This window comes from Pieris napi, chromosome 4, assembly GCF_905475465.1.
Source record: "Pieris napi chromosome 4, ilPieNapi1.2, whole genome shotgun sequence".
NCBI lineage: Eukaryota > Metazoa > Arthropoda > Insecta > Lepidoptera > Pieridae > Pieris > Pieris napi.
Window position 1 is genome coordinate 12,989,758 of NC_062237.1, and position 25,532 is coordinate 13,015,289.

Genomic DNA, 25,532 nt, shown 5'->3' on the forward strand with positions numbered 1-25,532 from the left:
TTATCAAGCGCGAGATTGCGAATATAAAAATATATATGATAAGGCGTGCTGAATTACTAGATTATGAATTAGAAAAAATTGGAGCACAGATGGTTATATCAATACAGAATATATACAAGAAGTAGACATTTTTTGGTTCGAACCCCGGCTGTGCACCACTGAAGGAAAACATCGAAAAGACCATGCCTTAGACCCAAAAAAGTCGACGATGTGTCAGGCACAGAAGGCTGATCACCAACTCGCCTAATTCAAATACAAATATTTAATCACGAAAAGTGAAGAAATCTGAGCAAGAAGACAAGGTATTTTTTTATATTTATTAATAATCGTTGCGGAAACATAATACAATTAACATAGTTAAACGAAAAGGAGGGCAACTGGCGGCCTTATCGCTTCGAGCGATCTTTTCCAGGCAACCACTGTGAAAAAAGTTAGGTAGCGGTTGGTTACCATTAGTAATATTAAGCTGCCTACGTTGGCTACTAATCTCTATCGATATTTCTTGTAATAAAAGATTTTTTTTATAGAACAGGGGGAAAACGGGCAGGAGCTCATCTGATGTTAAGAGCCCATGAAAACTCTCAATGCCAGAGGTCTCGCGAGTGCGTAGCCGGCAGTTTGGGAATTGGTCCGCTCTTTTCTTGAAGGAGCCTAAGTAGAATTGGTTCGGAAATAATAGATATTTGAACTAAATAGTTTCCTTGTCAAATTAATTATTGGCGAAGCCGACAATAATTTTTAAGTTATATGTGTTTTAGAACACATATGTACACGTAGTCATTATTATTTATAATACGTACTGGTTAATTTGACATCTAACAACTAAATGTTAATAGATTAGACACGAATTCCGTTGAGAGATAAACGTTTAAAGGATGTTAAATTGGATTAGTTATGCAAAATAATCTCTATCGGGTTATTAACTATTTCACTACAACATTTTAGGTCCGGGCCTCAGATTTCTGTATCTGTTTCGTGTTTGTGTTTCCCAATCGCAATAAGCATCAACCTTCTATGCCTGATCCATCGATTTTTAGGTAAAAACTCTGTACCATTTTTATATATTAGTCTATTTTCGTGTGTGTTTATCCTAATTTTGTGATCCAATAGTAAATATACGTTATTGGAATTTGGCACTTTCATATTAAATATTTTCTGTTGCCGCGAATTTATTTGGTAATTGACGGATGTCAAACGTAAACATTGCTAGGTATCAAATGCAATAAACAACTATAGGATACTGACGCATCTGTCATATATTTGGTTTAATTAATTTCAGGAAAATAGATAAATTATAGATATATATGAGAAAGACACACATCCTTTCGACTACTATATATTATGCGTTATTTAATTATTTTTATTTTAGTTTCATGCAAAAGTCTACTGACTAGGAATTAGCCGTAATAATTTATTTAATATATAAAATTCTCGTGTCACAATCTTCGTTCCCATATTCCTCCGAAACGGCTCGACCGATTCTTATGCATATTCAATAAGTCTGAGAATCGGCTACCTAATAGGGTGTCCACCACAAATTTTGTTTATGATACAGCATACAAAAATGCATACAATCCCTAATTTTCACCCCTCTACGATTGATTAACTCCTATTTTTTTTTGTAGTATGGCAAAACAACGTTTGCCATGTCAGCTTGTAATATACAATAACCTCAAATGTATGTCTCTTAAGTCACAGGGTTAATTTTAGTTTCTATGTATGTAACACCTTTGCTCATACTAAGACATCGTGACAAATCAATTAGAGACTTGGGCTGATCAAAATCGAAAAATATCATAGATCCAGGAATCTCAGGCCTCTAAGCGCTGTAACGCGAGGCGTAACCTATATTATAAAGGCGGTACATTACATATATTAAACTCTAAGAAAGTCACCTTATGTGAAAGACACGTCCAATTGAATGAAAAAAGCCAACACAGACATTTTATTGTTCATTTCCAAAAACTATTGCCACACAATAGCATACGATTTTAATTCTTATTACTCAATAAATAAGGTCGCGAACTAATCATTCTTATTATTGGTTAATTCAAAGTTTACTAAGAAAGTGAGTCAGACAAATAAACAATGGGATCTCGTGTGTCTAGTGGTAGGTATGAAATACGCTTTGAGACCCTTAATGGAAGAATATTCTAGAAGTAGTTATGACTGTAAAAATGTATTTATAACATTTACAGAAACTTGCCTGTATCTATCGAGGAATCCAGGTGCTGTGGGTGTCAGCATGTAGCACCACGATGTATTAAAAAAATTGTTACGCTATGGCTATCAAACAATTTAATCACCTTCCTAGAGGTGATAGATCACTGCCGTGTATTGCTTTCAAGGGGGAGGTGATTACATTTTTAAAGGCAAGCTGCCTTTATAGCGTGTGAGAGGATTTAGACCATGAGTTTTGACAATAATTATGAATAACTTAACTGTTGTTTATGACATTATGATAATTTATATGACATTTGCATGTCTATTTTTATATGGCTGATTGTGTGATATAATTAATCAATATGAATGTACTATTTTCTTTGCAAATAAATTATTATTATTAGGGAACGAAAGCAGGCTTTGCCAACATAAAATTGTTGTAGTACGTGTAATCCCTAGATCGCAACAGCAACCACAGTTGTTAAGTATAAAAATTTAAAAAACAATTGACTGCTAAATAAAAAAATGATTTTACATGTTATATTAACTTCCTTATAACGCGCTAACGGACGATTCGTCTAAAACTATTGCGAAGTTATTCGTAAAACTGTTAGCGTATGCAAAATAAAACAATTAACCGGAGTTGTGCAATTGTCTTAGAATTGAAACAAAAGATGGACCACCGGCGCGCTTCTTATAATTTTATTACAAATAAACACATTGTAAACATCATTATTTTTAGCCTAGCTTATCAGACTCCTTTCCAGCGCTTTGTTCGATTTCCGGAAAAATTATTAATATAATGCATACATGGTGGACAGCAATGGTAGGTTCTTGGTCTCAGATCTAAAATTTCACAAGACCACAAAAGAATACGGGACAGAAATTATGGGCCGATGAAGAGTTCATCGCCGAAACTGAAGCCTATTTTGTGAGAGACAAATCTTACTATGAAAATGGTTAGCCTACGAACTTTTTCCAGAATTCATATAAATAGTGGATGACAGTTACCAGTATTATTCTTTCTAGTAGTTTCTTAGTAGGCCCAATAGATATGTTCACGAAGTTTTAATTTTCAATTTACCGTCTAATACAAACTGATGTATGGTAAAACTAAAAATTGGTAAAAAATACTCATATTTTGTTATTAAATGCGGTGCTACAGCCGCGTTTATATGTACGCGATAAACTCAAAAACTAACGGATTTTTGTAAGGTTTTCACCTATACAAAGTGTGTTTACAAAGCGTATAATTCATTATGGTTTGATATAAATTGACTGAAATATATCAAGAAGTTGAAGAGGTCCAAAGAATCACACGTAAACCAAAAGAGCGAAAGCATTTATACACGGATGAACTAATTGTTTTAGACAATACATTTTCAATAATATTCCAAAATGGTTTAGTAATAATATTAGTAATAATATGTTTTTTTACAGAGTATCCTGTTTGGTTGACTCTGTCTAGCCTGATAGCGCGTACAGTCACACACACAAGCGTCTACAAATTTTGCATAAAATATTTATTTCGAATCTAAAAGCCGTTATTTGTTTTTAATTATGAAATTTCTATTTGTTTTGCTTGAATTTTGGAAAATGTAGTTAGCAAAAAAATATAATAAAAACGTATATCGTGGAACGTACTTTTTTTCACGATTATACTTTATTTTGTTATAGGTACACTGAGGAAAACTGTATTGGACCTAAAATAGGAACAGTAATTTTGTCTTTAATTAAGTGTTAATGCAATACTAAAATTAACGAGATGTAATTATTGCATATCGGGGTTTTAAATTGTTGCAAAACTAATTTAATATAAAATTTCAAGGTTGTTTTAACATGTATCTTTTATAACTCAGGAGACTGGTTCGCGAATACGTGGCCGGCTTTTCAGTTTAGAATTTAGTTACACCGATGTACATGAGATTATTTTTTTAATTTATTCGATTAAACTTAATATTTAAGCGTACTAAACTGTTCTAAGTGGTTTTACGTGGTTCAAAACACTACTTCATTGTATCTTCTGTTAAATTGTAAGAATTATGTGTATTGATTAAGATATGTAGACTAATTCCTTTTTAATTAATTAATTACTATTGTATTGAACTAAAATTCGGTTTATTTGAACTGATTAGATACTTTTAGACTCCAATAAAAAATATTGCCACGTTTGACGCTTCTGTATTTAGCCTCCAGGTTTAAGCTGGTATATTTAAATTGAAGCGTCATAAAGAACTTTGTTTAGTAATTTTTCATTTCGAGTCATTTTAAAATGTTGACCACAGTTTTTCGTGAACTTTCAAAAGTTAATATTTTTCGGTTCGCGCTCAAACTTTTATTTCAAATATTTGAGAGGACGAAATTGTTATTTAGTAAAGGAAATTTTATGTACATTTTGTAGTCGTTGTTTTCAGTGTAATTGTTGATAAATTTTACATCTGCGCCTAAGCTAATTGCGCATATAGAAAAACGTAAGTACATTGTTTAGAACACAGGACTTGAGGAATTAAATTTAGTTAGCGGATTTTATAATAAGCTTTATTGTCATTTTAAATTCCAAATATATTTCAGGTATATATGTTTTTAAGTATAAAACGTATAAGGTATTTAAGTATATTGTAATTAAAATTTCTCGCTTAGATTTTAAAGCTAAAGTAAAAGGGTAGATAAGTTTTTCTAGAGAGTTAAAATTATAAAAAATATGAATATGAAGTTTAAACCAAAAGTTAGAGTATTTTAAACCTTGAGAAACTTAATCTATATATTTTCTAGTATTTTTTCAAGGCTTTGCAATCTTATACACAGATAAAAATTGTTAGAATCATGAAGCCATTTGAAAATCATCAATGTCACTGATAAAATAATCGGCAGATTATGTAATATTGTAATTATTAAAATTAGCAAACCGAATTGCGTATTTTATCGGCATAAATATTTTTTTAATTGTTTCAAATAAAAAAACGCGTATTTTTAAATTTCGAACTTACGCTTCCAAATTCAAATACCGAATTTAGTTTTTTATCTAAATTCTAAGTGTATAACGCGTTGTCCTCGTTAAGGTTATCCGAAACACATTTGTGCAAATACTATTATCATCAGATAAAACGTCACATGATTAAAAAAAAACTCACCATAAACACAACACTTCACTAATAATTTTCATCACAACACTGGTGGTGTGATGCAGTGATCACCACTCGCTTGCCGGCCCGCGCCGACTAACTGATGAGCGCGTAAGCAAGCCGCAGGCGATGCCCCCCGCGCGCCGAAAACACCGCGAAAAACGGCGGGAGATTTTTGCGTAAAGGGGTGCGTTCAGGGCTGCCATTAAACAGATTTCAGGTAACCAAATTGGGGTAATACTTTAATATTTTTTTTAGTTCTGAATCTAAATCGCGATATATACATATTTTACAATAAAAAATATTTAGTCAAAATTTTAGTTACGTCTTTCGAATGTACCAAGGCGTATTAATAAAATAATTAAGAAATTATTATTTTAAATTGACAACGTAACTGCGATTATTTCTTATATTTATAAGTTATAGCGGTATTCCACTAAACAAATTTGAAATTTCGAAGACAATAAAAAATACTACCCAACCCTATCTAGTGAGGTTCTATGCTAATCTGTATTTTTTTCCGGGGGGGATGCAATTAAAGCGCGTGCGTAGGGCTGCGATTAGAACGGAGACGGCCGGAATGAGTTTTTACTTTTTGCCTAGTCTGTAGATGTATCGATCCGATGTCTGCATTTTTGTTTTTGCTTGGCGCCGCTTTCTGTTTCCCTGCGATTATAATGTCATAAGCGATGATACTCTATGGGGGATTTTTCAGTGTTCGAAATTTAAACTGATAAAGTTTTAAAGTTGCGACCCTAGCACCTTATTATGTTGAAAAATGCTTTTAATTTAGTATATTCATTTCTGAATATAAATTTATCTCAACCTTTTCAAAGTTTACCTTCCTCATAGAAACGGGGAATTTCATATACGAGGAAGGTATTACTAAATTATAATTCACAAATTAATATTTGATTTTACCGGAACTTTGATTCATTGGCACAAAAGCGCCGTGCGAATGTGTTCCAAAATCAAAATTGGAGGGAAATAAAAAGTAGTGTAACAATTTAGTCTCAAATACTTGTTTCCAAATTCAAATTTCGGAGTAGAGAATAGAAAACCAGTCTATGACACAACAATAGATAGGGTCGTGCAACGGTGAGGATGCTGCAGGCTCGCGCGTGCAACTACGACGCTCACGTGCCCTCGCAATTAGCAAGGGTAGAAACAGGTCATATTTTGACAATTATAGATGAAGCCGTTACATTAGCTTTTAAAGTGCTGTTTAAAAAAAACGCTATATGTTGAAAAAAATCGGATGTATAATTTTTAATGTATCTAATGCGTTATTAAGTAAAATCCTGGTGTAGGTGTTAGGTAATAATTAATTTATATACAATTTGAGAAATTTCAAATTCAATAGTCTTTTTAGAGATTTTACGAATATTTTTATTTTTAACTGAATATTTCTAAATTTTATTTAGTTACGGGTGTGTCGTGGATTATTTTATATTAAAAATAGTATGTATAAAAACATTATTAATTACGATATTAAATTTAAAAAAATGTATTTGTACAATAATTTAAATCGAAATGAAATATTTAGATTTTTTTATTTTTAATTGAACGTACTTCCGGTTATGTAAATGCGCTAGAGATTTATTCATTTCCGTATTTCCGGAAACTTTTTCGAAATTCAAATTCGGACAGCTGCGAAGTAAAAAATCGAATGCATGAGAAAGTATGCAAGCTTGAGAGTAATCTATTATAAGATAGTTTTATTTATATTATTTTTCGATGGGTCAACGGTCCAAATTGCATAGTAATTTATGCAGTGTATTATATTGAGGTCCTGGCGATCTTGCAATTTAGCTACACCCTTCAAATAGCCACTGCTTATTTACATTATAATACAAATAAGTTTTGACACTCGTTTACAATTATTAATAAAAGTTTTTAGTTTAAAATTAAAATACCTTAATTCTAAACTTACCTATACCCTCTGCCGCCGAAGCGCTTATTAGTAGGACTAAATGAAACAACAACAAAGTCACAATGTCCGAAACACAACAATAAACTTAACGTTCAAAAATAACACAAATTGCGACTAAATAGTTTGAAAGTTCGCGTCCAATAGGATCGAGTCTGTCACGCGCAACTCCACACGTGAACTTCACGTAAAGTTTCGACAAGTTTACCGCGCGCTATTAACTAAACCCGATTTTCTAAAAATAAAAACCGAAAAATTAATTGATGTTTTTTTTTTAACCGTTCACCCGTCCGGTCGGGTCCGGCCGGTCTGCAATATTAACACGAGCTGCGTCCACCTTTTGTAATGAAACGTTCACACATGCTTCCGCATTACCGTCCCGATGCCATCAATAATGAAGCCGGGCGGGAAAAAACAAAACGGGCCACCTCTCCCGGCGAGGCGCCCGCCGACACTACAGCCTCCTCGTCAAAGATCAGAATTGCATATCTGGGTTGCGTTAATGAGCGGGGGGTGGGTGAAAGGGGGGTCGAAAAAGTGGCACCGCTCGCGCGCGAATATAAATTCATCGCCAAAAAATCATTACGCGGGGGGTGGTATTACGGGATTCGCTGCGCGAGTTCGTTCGTATAGTTTTTAAATCGGGCGCTCACTCGACGGCGCGGAGTCGGTCCGCGGAGCCGCTGCCAACTGCTGCAAGATCGCGACGCCAGGCCCACAACTATCACGCATGCACTACAAACTTTCAAGAACACATGCCCGTTCCAAATTCAAACTAAGATGACAACATACTTTTTTTTCAGGCTTAGGAAACTTACGGGTCATTAAAAAAGTAGGAACTTCTTTAGGAATTATTTAGGCGAAATAATTCACTAGTAATTATAACCTAACCCTATATAAACGTAAAAGCTAGCAAAAGAATATTACTAGAATACAAATCTAGGTATCAAATGTAAAAATTATTTGTAGTCTGCTTTTAAACCAACGGGCGACATCAAGTCAAACAGCAAAGGAGTCATTGTCAAACGTCAATTCAAAATTGAGCGAAGAATCGTGTGAAAGGAGGTCGTATAGGTACTATGCAAATTCTTTTCGACGATCGTAATCAATTTGTGCGTACCAAGTACTTCCGCACACATGCGTGTAGTTAGGGGGTAGGGGGGGTGTCACTGTGTGCGACTCAAATTAAATCTAATACAAAATTGCGTTTTATGTTCGCGCTGTGTGATAGTGTGTGTAGGGGAGCACAATGCTAACTCAAGTACAATCACGGTCATTATCTTATATTAGTACTGTTTTATATTATGTAAGGCAATTATATAGTTAAAAGTTTGCATATACAGAAACATAATTAGAATACTTAATTGTTGATTTGAAATTATTACAGTTCCAAGCTTCAATTGTTTTTCAAATAACTTAGAACTATTTACAAAGAATCACGCACTCTCTACATGAACAAGTAACTCATTACAACTTCCTATTACACGTCCTATGCGCGTGAGTCGTAGAGAGTCGCTACGAATGGTCTACGAAATGGCAGCACTTATGAATGTAAAGTATTTTTTTATATAAGTTTCTTGATATCGTAATATTCCATTTACATTATGACTACCTAATAAACTTAAAAGATTAATTTTTATGTTACTTCTGAGTGAATCGACACACAGACCACACATAATCAAAGACTGTAAGTAAGTTTCAAGATATAAAATTAATTACACATAAATAAAACAACAAGACTGTCTTTTTATATATGGGTGGTGTGAAAATCGAAATCATCTAATGAACAATTTATTTTTATGTAAATAGGAGGCAAACTGGCAGGAGGCTCACCTGTAAAGTGATACCGACGCCCATGGACAGTTACATTGCCAGAAGGCTCGCATGTGCATTGCCAGCCATTTTAGAATTGGTACGCTCTTTTCTTGAAGGACCCTAAGTCGAATTGGTTCGCAAATACTTCAGTGGGCAGCTGGTTCCACAAGTGAATGTAAACCAAATTTAAAAAATTAGCTAAAATTATAATGATCTACTAATATGCTTATTAAGTCACCGACTGTACTTTAAAACGCACACAAGCTTAATGTTAAAAATGAATTACCAACACAGCCCCCTGCCTCCCTGCTACTCATTTCGATGTTTTTGGGTTTTTGCGCAGAGCGGGAGCCCACCCCCGGCCCTATGAAAATAGGATATATTTTTATGTTTTATTTGCCCGGAAGCCCGGCTTAGTTGCATGTTTATTAGAAGTTTTTATTAGTAGAAACAATACACGATGATTTGCGATGAATCCGGTACTAGTCACGGCATGTTTGTTTTTGATTAGCAAAACAATAAAATGGAAGACACAATAGAAAATATTAGTGGTCCGTTTGTAAAATTAGCTTTTTTGTTTTACATGTTTTAATACGCGCTAACATGTTATTAAAACTGGAAATGTATATTTCACTTCTAGTTTTAAAAAGTCTATTAAAATATAAATAATTAAGCTAGCAATTCAATATTCGTATATCGTTAAACTTTGATTTAGATTAATATATAAAAAAATACTTTTTTATTTTGTTAAAGCCCACTGCATGGTGTCTTAGGTACACCTTTATCTGCTCTTTCTTCAACATTATCAAAGTGTCAGCATAAATAGAAGATGTATTCTAGTTTTAACAAGAGGATATTGCATAGTATTACTATTATTATTAACTATTAACTTATATGCAAATTGATTCCATGAAATAAACATAAGGAAACATTCTGATACCTGACGATCATCTTGTATCTTTCCAAGATTTTTCTCCCTGAGTTTCTAATTCACGTCCTTAACGCATAACAACATCAAATCAAACAAATTACATTAGAAAATGTAAGTAAGTACATAAATTATTAATTTAACGAGGACGTAGTAATAAGGATACGAATGAATGCTAAGGTGGTTGGGCCATGACTCAAAACTAAGCGATTAAAAAGAGTGGCAAAGAGTATCTTGCCCACTCTTCGCGTTTGACTTTCGAACCGGTAGTAAATGTTATTTTAGAATTAATTTAACTTCTTTTCTGACGTCCATAAGTGTACTTGTTTACCTATATAAATAAAGTTATTTTGAGTTTGAGCATGTAGAACGAATGAATGAGACGCGGCTTACAAGTACACAAAGCTACCGTTGATGGTGAAGTCTGGTTGTCGTACACATATGCACCAAATCCAGGACGTACTAGAGAAGGGACAAGTTAAACATTCCCAACGTCTTGAAGGTGCATGAATCGAGAGAGGTACGTCAGGTCTTTAGCATAGAGATCCGTGGTGGATCTGATCTCTGCCTACGATTCAGCAAAAAAGCGTATAGATATAGAAATTAAAATATTCCTTTTTCATATCTATAATATAATTCACCTAAAACGGTTGCAAGAGTAAACACATACCATATTGCGTTTATATTAGGGTACGAATAAAAATGTATATGTCATATTGAGAAAAAGCAGAAAGCTCCCCCTAGTGTAAATTAATAAACAGTCGCCCTCTAGGAAATGACGAAAAATTAACATTCCTTGCGTCTGCTTGTCTTCCGGAAAGTCTGGGACAGAATTGTATAAAGAACCATAAGTTAGAACCTTAAATTGGAATTCTATAGAGAACGTGAGAAGCTTGCAGACAACTTTTAATAAAACAATCGACAATCAAAACATTATGACGTATGAATTCGTAATGATGTGTTTGTGTAGCTTTAAGCTTCAGACAGAACAGGAGTGCGGTTTTTGGTATATAATCAAATAGATGACGCCTTGTAGAAGATTAATTAGTTTCATTCTAGTGAAGCTGGAGATAGTATGTAATCCTAATTATTATTTTAGTATCGCGTCGCGGATTCCGTCATAGATTTACTTCATTAATTAAAAAATATACAATATAATATTACTTTAGAATAAGCGGTGTCGAAAGATTGCAACTACAAACTATAACACATGATTTTTATATATATATGCTATATTATGTTAGTCATACAACTGGAAAAGAAGGTTACACTAGAGTTGCACTAGAGTTTCTTCGCCGTTCATCTCACTTCAATAGGAAAATTCACTGAAATGCAACAGTGTAGATATATAAAAGAAGTGCTTTGATAATTCGCCGATCTTAAGAGAATACTAAAATACTACTCAAGTTGACATCTTGATTAGTGCATCATTAAATTAAGAATTAGAAAGATCTGTTTTTAAATTTAATGTGAATAGTATTTATATCAATGTATCATAACTGGTCACGTTTTCTTGAAATATCTTAGGAACAACAGCCTTTAAAACTTAAAGCTCTGTCTATGACAAGTGAATAGGTTGACATGTCAGATAGGCTCAATAAAAGTTTAGTTAAAATTAGTACAAGATTGTTTTTATAGAAATGGGCAAATGGGCAGGAGGCTCAACTAAGTTAAGTGAAGCCAATGCCAAGCAATGACAAAGGGCTCGCGAGTGCATTGCCGGCCTTTTAAGAATTGATACGCTCTTTTCTTGAAGGACTCTAAGTCGAATTGGTTCGGAAATACTTCAGTGGGCAGCTGGTTCCACATAGTGGTGGTGCGCGGCAAAAACTACCTTAAAAATGCTCAAATAAAAATTGCTAAAAGAAAATACAAATTTTCTTCTTCTCGTCTACAAGTATTTTTATTAACAGAGATATAGACATATGTGTGTAAAAATACTTTATTGTATTATTTATTATTTAAATTGGAAGTGGAATAGTTATAATGTACATTGTAGCTTATGTAAAAATAATTCTCATAACTTTGATAGAAGCGAAAAAGTTTCAAAACTTTTATTTTTCTATGTATCCTTATTATTTATAATTATGTTTTGAAGGCCGTAGAATTGTATAGAATATATTTCACATATCTACAGAATTATTAATGGTATTAAAAGAGTCGCCCACGAGTATTTACTCCCTTTGGAATAAGAGCTGGTGACTCTTGGGCCGTTGGGGTTCAAGTGCACAGGGGCTAATTAAAAATTTAAGTTGGCGCCTGGTAGATAGTACCAGTGACCCCAGAGCTGGTTCCTCGCTGAACGAATAAGTATCGTAATACAGCGAGGAAATGCTGCCAGCGCTAAAGGTACACTCTGCCACAGTGACCAAACGTCTTAAATTTGTTTAAATTTTCTATTTATTCATTTTTAATTATTTTTATTACTATGTAGGTTAAAACAATTGTAATTTTTTATTATTAGTATTGTTAACAAAACTATGATTTAATTATTTTTAAATATATATTCTCAAACCCTACTAACACACAATGAACAGTATTTAATTAATTTGAATAAATATTCTAAATATAGAATAGATAATCAGAGTTCCTTCTAGATAAATCCTTAATATCTCATCTTCAGCCGTAACCATTCCTAGTCGCCCACTCGTTTCCTCGTCAATATCCGAAAATTAATAGTCGAACCCAATTAATTATGAGCGCGAACGAAAAACGCACAGCACCAAAAAAACACAATACACTCGTAAGTACGACAAAAAGAGATAAAACGATGCCAATTCGATATGAAAAGCAGGCATTTTTCCACCAATCGGTGAATTATTGGAAAAACTAGCAAATGAATTTATTATGCGAGCGGGTTGCCTTCCCCCGCACCGGGTCTCACCCCGGGCTTGTTATACTCATTATAAGTGTACAGTACGATTTTTGTGTTTAAGCCCAAACATTCAGCTAAATGCAACGATATTAAACTTACTATATGCTATATGAAATCCTGGAAACCTTCGACGGGAACATAGGACATTTCAGCGTCTGATTACCTGATCATTCGTCTGATTTTAGCATCTTATACTAAGATTAGCGGCCCGTCCCGGCTTCGCGGGTGGACATTTTTTTTATTTTTTTTTGTAGATATGTTCTTTAGTATTATATATTAATCAGTGATAATGTTGCATTCAAAAGGTGAAAGAATTTTTCAAATCTATTTTATCTAAATAAAAAATAAATCGATAGCACTACAACTTTTTAGGTCTGCGCCTCAAATTTGTGTATCCGTTCTTTGTATCCTGTGCCTGACACATGCCGTCGACTTTTTGAGTCTAAGGGCTAATTTCACCAAACTCAGATAAGTTTTATTCCAAGGAATTAACCCTGGAATAGCAAATTTTACATTTCACCAACTACTTAACCTGAGAATAAAACGTTATTCCAAGGATAAGATTTATACGCCCAATTTTGAACGAATACGGAGATATTCATTGGTTAAAAATGGCCGCCATGTCATGTCACAACTTTTTCATTTATATTTGTTTTATTAACTACAATTTTATTAAAGTTGTCTGTAATATAACATAACAATATACTTAAATCTAATGAGATAACCTATTTTAGGTTGGTTTTCTATTTATTCTTCGATATTTCATTTGTGCAAAAAGATTTCGTGTTTTAATATTCTCCCATTTTAATATTTCATTTTTAATTTTTATTTCAACTTCAAATATTTTTTTTACTTCCTCTCTCTCCTCAGCAGCAAAATTCATTTGCATTTGTACAGCTTTTATTTTAATTTTATGTAACTCTTCTAAAGTTGAAGAAACCGGTAAAGTAGGTCTGCGTCTGCTGCTCCAATTTTTCTTTTGAGTGAGAGGGGTATTTCCAGCATCCTCTACAGATATTAAAGCACAGTCATCAAAATCCATATCCAAGGCAAGAGTCATTATCATGAACGATATTGTTTCTGTTATTTATTTTCTTCTTTCAAATCAAAACCAAAATAAACACTCAGGCAAAACAAAGCTTCTATGACCTGACCACAGAGTACAAAGTAGGTTCCATGACAGCTTCAAACTGACGTATAATCCAACTAAAGTAAAAAGTTCCATTTAACCTTCATGTTCTTTAAAGAAATTGCACATTTAATTTGTTTTCATTATACACTCATTCGTTCGTTCACTCAATATACACTTCCACAGATAAGCAAAACGGCTATTCCAAAGAATAGCTAATCTGAGACTAGTTTATCGGATGTTTTACATGGTGAAATGTAAAGTGAGTTATCTGGGATTAAATTCAAGCGAATATGTTTATCCTTGGTATAGCTATTCTCGGATAACTACGACATTGGTGAAATCAGCCCTAAGGCGAGCTGCGCGATATTTTCCTTCACCGTTAGAGCAAATCTTAACTGCGCACATAGAAATTAATATTATTAGTTAAAATATTTATTTTATTATTTTCGTAACTAACAATTACTAACCTTAAAATATTATAACTAGAATATATTATTAAAAGGAGTCCCTTTAGGCAAGGTTCCGAAGATACTGGCAGCGTTCCTCCTTTGAATAGCTAGACTAATTCTTTCTCCGAGGTAGCCAGCTCTTCGGTCTCCTGTGATGCCGATAACCTTTTTCCTATTTCCTTAAAAAAACTAAACTAGTATTGCTTTATATCCTCCTTCCTAATATAACGTTAAAGACTTATTCATTAAGCTACCATGATAAGTGTTACGTAAGTGTATTAAGCAAAGGCAGTTTAGCTTAGCGATAAGTTTTTCGACTAAAACTTTGGAAGCTTGCCCGCGAAGCCAGCTTGCTATATTTTTGCTTTCTTATAATTGCTGTCTGTAAAATAAGTCATATTTTCTCAAATTAGACACGAAAGCCAAATTCTAGTTGCCTTAGTGACTGGGATATATTTCATGTTTAAGTATTGGAGTATTTTCGTGCATTAATTGTATAATGAGCAGTGTTGGCTTAGTGGCTTCATCGTGCGACTGTCATCCCTGAGGTCATAGGGTCGATTCCTGTGCACCAATGGACTTTCTTTCTATGTGCGCATTTAACATTCGCTCTAACGGTGAAGGGAAACATCGTGAGGAAACCGGGTTGCCTTAGATCCAAAAAGTCGACGCGTGCGTCAGGCACAGGAGGCTGATCACCAATTAGATTAACAAATGATAATGAAACAGATACAGAAATCTGAGGCCCAGACCTAAAAAAGTTGTAACCCGACTGATTTATTTATGCTTTTGAAGTGAAACTTCTTTAGGCGCATGAGGATAATTTTTTTACGGATGAAACGCAATAATACCTAATATTAGCGTCACGAAGATGTACAGCGTTTTTTATTTATATTATCATTAGCACGTATACAGTGTGAATATAGATATACAAATACATGGATTCATATACTGGTACATGATCATCTATTGGGGCTTTTACCTTAGTAATAATTAATTTACAAAGAAGTTTCAATTCTTACATGTACGCATTCTTGTTATTTAATTGTTATAAGGTTTAGACGAAAAAATTAAAACATTTGATTGATTTAGAGATTTCATGAAGAACAAAGGACAGGAACACTTGACGTTAAGTGATACGGCCGCCATAGCTATATCGTAGACACAAAACGACAAAGTATATCAAGTGATAGACATTTCTGTTTCATTGGATTATTATTAAAATATTGAGGAAAGTTTAGATGAAGATTCCAAGTGTACAAGATTCCTGCTTAGAAAGTTGTCAAGCGATAAACTATCAAAATTTTCATGTCTCAAATGTGTCCACTTTGAAAATTGGGCTTATATTACCTATTATACTTTGGGTATAGTATAATAGTAGAAAAATAGTTTAGACTTACCACGCTGACTGTTCACGCATCTGTAAAGAAATATTAAAATGATTAATAACAAAATAAAAACAAAATATTACATTTTCAATTAAATTGCGATTGAAAACATAACTCTGTAAGAACAGCGTCTGTTGCATTGATTATTTATTTCAGGACATTGTGAATATAAACCCGAAATAATTCTTTTAAAAGTCGGATTCAGAACTTTCCAGCTATCAAATAGCTACAAGTATCGGTTCAATAAGTGTTAAATGGATTTTCTAATTTATGTTTTTGTATTCGAATATTTTAGAAAAAACATATTAAAACAATTTTTAGCCACGGCTAAATTTTTGGCTTCGTCTGCGTTACATTATATACTTTTTAACAGCAGTTATGTTAAAAATAATAAATATGAAAAATATTGATAATCTAAATTCTAAACTGTTCTTATCAAACCATGGTTTCAAAGAACACAAGCAATGAAGAAAATGTAATTTATTCTTAATATTTCGTTGTTAGGCAAAGTTGGAGTGTAATCTTGGGTACAATCATGTTATGAATTAGTATTTAATTAATTCTAATAATAAATATTTTAAAGTAATAATACAGCTAGACACTCAACCATATGCTCGACGTCGAGTCAAGGATTAAATAGAGTGGAAAAGAGTTTCTTCTCGTCCGTTCTATTTTTTAACGTTATATGAATAATTAGTATAATTCAATCAAGTAAGTTTTCCTCTTAGTTGTATTGTGTAAGTAGAGGAAGTATGGTCAATATTTTAGGCAAAATGTGTGTCCCAAAAGTCCAATCAACTTTTAGATAAAAAATAATTAATATTGAAAGAAACACATTTTTCTGTCCCCATTATTACCTTATTATTCAATTGCACATTGTCAAAACAGCTAATGATAAAGTAACGAAATGACTGTCGGATTCAATAAATTCTAATTCTTACAAACATAAAATACGGGAAACATATGAAAATCTATATGGAGACAATATAAGGACTGAAACGTACGTTGAAAGTAGAATTTAAATATGTAAGGAATTAGGCGCTAGGGTGGCAGGAGGGGGTGTGGGGAGAAATAGGAGAGAGGGGGGAGGGAGGTCGGTTTTTCAAAACTAGAAAGAGATGAACATGCTTAGTATCGCGATCTGCGCTCTGTCGAGTGTACGAGGTGATGAGTTAGAAGGATATGTCTTAAGATAATTATCATTTACTGAGCTTTTTTCTTAGAAAAACACACATTTACACATCGCCTGTAACGGTAACACATAGCATTCAATTGTTTTAATTACTCTATTTATTTATTTGCTGATAGATATTTCCTGGCAAGACGTATTAGATGCAGTACTTAAAACGAAATAAAATAATGTAATAATAATTATGTTTCCTTTTACGAGAAGAGGTTATATTTCATTAGGTATTAATGTCGTTATTGTGCCTGTGTCAATTGCACTTTTCCTACACTGTAGATGTATTATTTCCTGATAATTTTGTCACATAATTGTACTATGAAATACAAAATATAAACGAAAAATAATACATTAAGTATCGCAATACGAGGCATTGTGTGAAACTTTTTAAATGTTTTTTTAGTTTTCTATTTATCCGTTTTTAAATATATTGAGTAATTTTGAAAGTAGGTGTTTATCTTAAGATATCAAAGAATATCTTAAGGTGCGAACCCCTCGTGCGTCGTTCGAATGCTGTAATGAGAGCGGGGTGGGTAGTTAGACAATTTTACAACTGCGCCGCTCCGTTTTTTGGGAGACTTTGCTAGGTGAAGATAATTATGTAGATATGACATTTGAATTATTTGGTAGTTCCTACTACAGAATATATATGTAGGAAATAGTTCAAATAAACATTTTGTCTATGATTTAATTCAAAAATAACTTTGACACTCTCTAGTTAAAAAGAAAGATGAGAGAGAGAGAGATGTTATCTGAGCTAATTATCTTATAAAGCTATCGGACACGTTAATTAAAAGGGAACACTTTAAACCATTCAAGTAAAGATTTAGTTCTGTTGCTGAGCAGTGTTGTCCTTAGTGGCTTCAGAGTGCGACTCTCATGTGGTCCTGTGAACTAATCGACTTTTTCAATGCGCATTTAACATTCACTCGAACGGTGAAAGAAAACATCGTAAGGAAACCGGCTTGCCTTAGACTCAAATAGTCGACAGCGTGTGTCAGACACAGGAGGCTGATCACCTACTTGTCTATCAGATTGGGGAATGATCAAGAAACAGATTCAGAAATCCGAGGCCTAGACCTAAAAAATGATGTCTTTTTTAATGATACATTAAATCAGAATCTAGAAATCGTTCTTGCTTTCTTTAATGTTGTGAACTAATCAGTCATCTCCAAAGATGAGCTTAAGGAAGTCGAAGGGGCAGTAAATGCTTAAGATAAAGAGAGATGAACCACAGTTTGAAGACGCCTCTACTCTTTATGCCGTCCTTCAATGTTAGTTTTCTATTGTATGGAAAATCACCTGATTTACCAAGGGCATTTTCAATTCACTACAGCCATTAAAAGCCAAATACCATATAATATGAATTTACAGTACAAACGATTTAAATATTCATACTAGTAATCGCTATTTAGAACTTCTATAATAAATATTCTATGACAGTTTCCACGCGCGGTACAAATTTGCATATGTCGAAATAATTCACGCACACTAACGCGCGTTAATGTGTGTATTGATAAGTTTGTAAGACACGTAAGAAAGGGGAAGAAAATAAGACGGGAAATTGTCTTGAGGGAGATTATTTAACTTACCCGCTTCCGGAGTACGGGGTTGTTTAAAAACAGGCATAAAATATAAATACTCTGTTTTAGCGTACATTTAGTGATATACAAGCGTACATACATAGTTTGAAGCTAAGTTCTATATGCTTAAGGATAGTTGATAGCTGGTCAATATATTCTTGAAGCAAATAAGTACCACAAAAATATAAATGAATTTAAAAATGGTGACTTTCACCAGTATAACTGGAAACACAACAAATTTAAGCGTATCCAACCTGGCTCCAGAAGATAAACCACTCCTTATATGGAAATTGTATTCGTTTTTACAACAAACTCCAAAGCAGAATTAGAGAATTAACACTGAATAAATTCAAAGTAAACGTAAATTAATCAATAAAGCTTTTTATAAATTTGACAATTAGTTAAATGATCCTAATCCCTGGGATTGATTTGCTTCAGGTCAAACAATTTGTATGACTCAAACTTAGCGAAAAAAAGAGTGGCGGAGAGTTCATACATAATATACATTTTATCAGGCGAGCCTCCTGCCCGTTTGCCTCCTATTACATTAAAAAATATTCCGTTATTTATAGTTTTTTGAAAAGCAATAACGTTTACCTCGAATATTACGATTTAGGAGTTTTCCTATTCTTAGGCGTAGGTCACATAAGATTAAAAATATCTAGGTGATCCTCAAACAATACCTAAATTGAGTCTAGAAAATAAAAAAATAAATTATAGGTATATCTACTAATTATTTAAATTTTATTATCATTAATTAATTAAATTTAATGCTTCTTTCCGTAATGCCAGCGAAAGTTAAAATATCTAAATAATACCAGCTATATTATTTCAGAAAATCAACAAACACAGTTAAGTACATTTTTTTAGAACCGCCTATGGACAGTAACACTGTTAGAAGACTCGCAAGTACGTTGCCGGCCTCAACATACTTTGAAACACATTAAAAACGTTTCACCGAGTAGGTTAAAAAATATGGCGTAGGATGTTGAATATTTTCGCAATTCCTTGTTTACAACCTACTTCCTGGGTCCCACACAGTCCTACGCCGTAGCTCATCTACATCGTAGTACCAGCTTTTCTCGATACAATAAAATATACAGTATTTACAATTTTCTTAACCTACATAGTAATAATAAATATAATAACATATGTTATATGTCTCCTAATTAACTTGTTCAATGCCATATTAATTAATATATAATTCCTCTGTTTATTATAAAGAGTGGTTTAGTTGTTAAGTTTGTTAGTCTTAAGCCGTGCGTTCTAACGCTGATTGTAAAGTAATGGCTGTATAAGCAATGTACAGTTGGCCGTACGATCTTGAGGTAACCAGCAAGTCTGAGGCCCAAATATCAGGTTATGTCAGGCACAGAAGTCTAAACTTATTGTCTGTAACGAAAACTGTAATATGATTTTTATGGACACCAGACTGAACGAAATTAGGTTTGGTTTCTTCGAATTGGATAACTTTTTAATTAATATAATTAACATTAGATATAAAAAAATTAATATGTATATCATATATATAAGAACATATAAATAGTTTAAACATTATACCCAATAAAATAAAAAATAGGCCGTCGGTATGGATATAATCTGTAAATTAACCCTAGAGTAGTTTATTAAGTTATAAATAGCAAAATCTATTCATGCGAACACAATTTTACGAAAGGTCTAGAGAAACAATTTTTATAATATCTTTCATGATTATGAGGTTTTTGCGGATATATTTATTTTCGATATCTTAAGTATATATAAATAGCTTTGTAATTAACAAACGTAAACCTTAAAAAAACGTAGTTAGTAGAAGTTATGGCGAATATTAGCTAAGTTATCGTAATTAGTCAAAGTAAAACTGGAGCAAAACTCAATCTGCTTCCATCGGTCTAGCAATGGCTACTTTTTTGAAGAACATGAGAATATTTTAACTGCCTTAATGAAAATCAACTAGAACATGCACTTCAATATGTCAATAGAAAATGATTATTTGATAACCACCTTACAAGGAATAGGAACACAGCGGAAGAATACTTAAATTGTGATTATCTTTATATATTTTTTTACTTATTCATTAAATGCTCCACCGAATTTGTGCCGGTGCTTGAAGTATTTCTCATTTGGTTTAATTGCATCAATGAAAGCTGGTCTTAAAAGCAGAAATATTGAATAAACCGTATACAAAGACTTGTGGCCTGTAAAAACGGTGTACGGATAACCTTGAAAATTCGTACTCCAACGTACGCCGAAATAGATTTTAACGGAACATTTTTATTTGAGCGACGTGAAAGCGAGAGTGGAGAATTTTGGCAGTTTTTTTGGTGCACACAAATGAATGGAAAAATATTTTTTAGGCGTCCGCGCGGCATTTTTTTATCGGAATCTAAAAAACAAAAAACTAACAGATTTATACACGTTTTTTGCGTAGAAAGTGAAAGGCCAGTGGTTTTGTTGGGAGAGCGTATTCACTTTATTGAAACGCGTTTTTAAAGCCAACTAACATTCATAGCTGACATACTTTTGATCGTTTTGTTTTGACTGAATTAATTCTTTACATGTTTATTTTATGTAAAGTTCCATTGTTTTGATTATTATTTCATTTCAACGGATTTATTTAGCTTTGATTGCAATATCCTAATGCATTTTAAACTGCATGCATTTATGATTCGTTGTTCATTTGGCGCTAAAGTTTTTATTCTATGAATTGTACATTAATATATCCCACATATTTTCCTCTTACTCATACAATAAACTACTTATCAGGATTTATTTGATAATAATGAATGACGTTTGATTATAATGAATTAAGTTGTCTTGCATTTCACAAAAGAACAAAGCAAACTGACAGGATCATCTCTCCTGTTGTTTATTGATACCACCAACCTACTACCAGAAGGTTTGGAAGTACGTTTCTTATCTGAACTATATTTTAATAATAATATACATTATACACAAAACTGACTATAAAATGTTTTCAATGTTTGAATTACTATACGCCTGTATATGCGTATATATATATACGCCTAAAGAGCAACATATTGATTATTATTTAAGTTAATAATTTGAGTATGAAGTTGTCGAGGCAAGACGTGGCATAGTGCCAGCTGTCTGAAGCATCTTGATGTCTCTTTTAATTGACTCTTTCGAATCTATTGTAAAATCGATTATACAACTTTGTATGCCTTTTTCGTGGCAAAGTAGTTAAAAACGGTAGCGGAAATAGACATTAAAAATAGGTTTTAAATTTTTCCTAATTCATTTCTGATGAACGAAGGCTTTCCTAGAATTTAATGTTGTAAACATTTAAACTATATATAGAGAAATATAGTTACTGAGGTTTTTGAATTAAGCTTAATTATTAATAGATTTAAAGTTTCATCAAATTCATAAATTTAATCTATGTTAATGGTTATCTATTTTATGATGTAAAATATTATTATAATAGTTTAGTAATTCTAATCTTAAAGTCTTCTCTAAGAATTTTAAATAAATCATTACATTTCCTCATAAAGGATATATGGGCATATATTGAGCATTAAGGCACTCTTGCTTTAATGCTCAATATACCTCTGTATATGACCGTATATTATTTAAAACGGAGCTGGTAATAAAATTGCATAACTAATTATAATAAACTAATTGCTTCGGAAAAATCGAAGCCGTGTATCGTATTTTGACAAGTGGAATGAGATCACACGACAGCTTCGTAATAAAAATTATATGCTTCAATTTACGAGGGAGGGGTATGGGTTGCGGGGGGGCCAAAAAATGCCCTCCCACCCCCCTGATTGCGGGATCGAATCTCGCTAAACGAAAGCGGCGGGGGCCGAAAAATTTCGCGGTGGTAGGAGTGTGCCCCCTACAAAGCGCGATACAGTTTTTTTTCCAACATTATCCCGCTTCCAACTATGCGGTGTTTTGTAATTATTAAATTTTTTATTTTTCTGCTACTGTGTGCCTTTGTCATTGTTCTATTCGGCTGAGTGCACTCTGTTTACGCTATTTTACCGATGTTCAAGAACGCTCAGTAATTTTATGTGAAAAACAAAAAACACACGATTCATGTTAATAACCTGAACATATACTAATTAAAATTTTCAATAATGATCTTTGTTCTATTGTGTACTTTGATTACTTTTTATGAAAAGATACGAACACTCTGAGCTACTTAGGGCGTTGAAAATTATGTTTTTGCATCAACTTCAAAGTAGTTAAAGTACTCAAAAACAACAAGTTTTTTGCATTTATTCATATTTACAGAATCGAGAAGATCTATAGTATTTTATGGTTGTTGGTCGTACATTTCTTCATCGGTTTCGATGATATTTTTATAGGCTCTCTGAAGAAACGATATTTTTCTTCATTGTTGAGTTAGTTAGCTTACTTATTTACGCGTATACAGAGAAAAATGTACAGTATTATTTACATTTTCATTCTTATTTCATAAGCGATAGTCTAACTCATAGTAATTAAATAAAATCAAGGTTTTTCTTCCACTTCTCTTACTAAAAAGTATCACTTCCATGCACCAGAACATTTGAGAGCAGCGGGGTAATTCACCTCAGCAAGATCGTAGCTTTTAGAATAAATGACCCGAGAAGATTCCTTTCTTAGAACTCGACGTAACCGTAGCTCGTAGTACTACGTAGCACGCCTACAATACGACAAATATTTTCTTTACGCTTGGAAGTGGACGGTTCGAAATTATTGATACGTCGCTTCGCTAGTTTTTGAATTATTTATTAGAGGGTTGATGTTTCTATTTTCATGCAGTTATTAAAGATATATGTTGTTTCGATTTTGATGTTGACTTAAGACAATATATATATATATAACACGAGTTAATTTATTGTTTCATTAATTGAAAATAGTGTTTTAGGTTCACATACACAGAATAACAGTGTTCTTATGTTTTAAATTGAATAAAAACAAGTAATTTTAATGCCTTAGCGATATTTAATCACGCTTAAATAAACGTTAGTTGTCAAAAAAACAGGCAAACTAAACGGTAAATCAAAAGCAGGTTTAATCGATTTTAATTCTGGCATCGCAAGTGTGAGTGGAACTCCAAAACAGAAGCGTCCGTTTTTCTATACGGTATATTTATAGGTATGTGTTAGTTTAGGGGAGCTCGGGTGAGGGTTAGAAAATATCTCTGTAATAATTATGAAGTATATCCGATCGCTTTTGGTTCTTTTATGAAAATTTTAATCTAAAAATGCGTTGGGTTGTACAAAAAATAGTCTGTATGTTCTTTGTCTTTTTGCTTAGGTTAGGTTTTTAAATATGACCATTAAATCGGTTTTGTATATCAAATTTTTGGCTTTATCTATTGTAATTTGACAAATAAAGAAACATAATAGATTTTTTTTTCCGTTTTTCCCTGATCAAAGCTTCAATAGCGTGAGTGTTACTTTTGACGAGAGTTGGACAATACATATACAATTCTACATAGAGAGAGCAAGAGAGTGATTAATTTTTTAAATGTCATTAATTTTATTTCAATTCAGTTAGGAATTTTTAATTTATTAGTAAACTGTTGCTCACAACATATCCAGCTTAGGCGTTAGCCCTATGCGCGAACGTAAAAGATTGACCCGAGTCAGTAAAATATTATCTATTATTCATTAAAGGACCAAAAATCATAACAATTACAGTGCTTCCCGATACTTAATTCTACTTGTCTTTGAGTTTTGACGAGCTGAAGTTTAAGTACTCTTGAATTTTGAATTTGAATTGAAAATACAAAGGGATTGCTATTCTTATTTGTTGATAGCGATACAGCCAGAATTTCCTCTTACATTTTATAATTGGGTCAACGAAGCCGGTCAACGATTTCACTGTAAGTTATCCTAGTATCTTGTCAGGTTTACATGTCTTTTACACTTGTACCTTGCTTTTGAAAGGAGCTAGGCTGGTTTCATTAGCCAGGACTTCACGCATAAGCAAATATGCGGAAATTGAGTCCACACTACATTTTTGCACCTTGTCACAATTGTTTTATTTCCATTTTGGTTGGCTGGAATCTCGGAGTTGCAGCCATCCGTTTTCAATTTCAAAAAGTTTTGTATTTTATTAATTATAAAATAAAAATCCCAATCTTAACTACTTATTCAATAGACTAGATAATTAGTATAGTTAAAACCGTTTTATAAACGATGGCAAGAATAATGTTTATCGTATTTAATTTAATACAGATAAAATTGAGATAATTGGTACATGTGACCATGCACCTAGTGTCTTTGAATAATGTGTCCAATACTAATGTGATTTTATATAAAATGTATATTCCGCTTGCCTGCTGGAAGATACAGATCAACCTTATGGAAAGTAAAGTACAATTAAATTGGCATTTTTTGCTGATTTTTGATCTATGTCTTTTTGTTGCTAATTTTCCCATAGAACTTCGGTACAGTATTTTCAAAGTTCTTAACCTACATAGTAATAATAATTAAAATGTAATAAATAAAAAATTAAAACAAATTGAAAAAGTTTGGTCCCTGTTGCAATGTACCTTTAACGCTGGTAGCATTCCATCACTGTATTACGAAAGCACCAGCTCTAGGGTCACCGGTACTATGTACCAGGCGCCAACTTAAACCTAAAATTAAAAAAATTGCAAAACCCTCAATAATTAGAAGAAGAACTTTTATATAATCTGCCAGAGTTTTTGTCAAGGCTTTACGCTTACATTTTCGATTCATAATATTTCTTAGGTTTATAAATTCAGAGCAAAACACATAATTAGGTCACGAAGTAGATCATTTCTTATAATTAAGGTGACTGAACTGAAAATGTAAACATAGCTGAGCTTATTTACAAAACTTTGTATAAAAAGTTTACATTGTGGTATTTGTTTTAGCGCAAAAAACTTTGTTTGACTAATGATATAGGTAAAGCGTGTTTTAAATATTACATATCCGAGGTCAAAGAAGCCAGTAAGACAATATAGCAGTATAGCCAA

The 25,532-nt window shown here is 32.8% G+C and overlaps 1 protein-coding gene across 11 annotated transcripts in view; it reads right to left on the minus strand.

Moving 5' to 3' along the window:
- Positions 1 to 25,532, minus strand: part of LOC125048852 (broad-complex core protein isoforms 1/2/3/4/5) — a 98,110-nt gene that overhangs the window by 35,207 nt on the left and 37,371 nt on the right. For 8 of the 11 annotated variants that reach the window (XR_007116889.1, XM_047647779.1, XM_047647784.1 and 5 more), the window contains one exon: positions 15,815 to 15,834. The gene's annotated coding sequence lies outside the window, so the exon portion shown is untranslated. Of the gene's footprint in view, positions 1 to 5,294; positions 5,420 to 7,218; positions 7,684 to 15,814; positions 15,835 to 25,532 lie in introns of those variants that run through there. The other 3 variants (XM_047647785.1, XM_047647781.1, XM_047647783.1) reach the window with 3 other exon arrangements.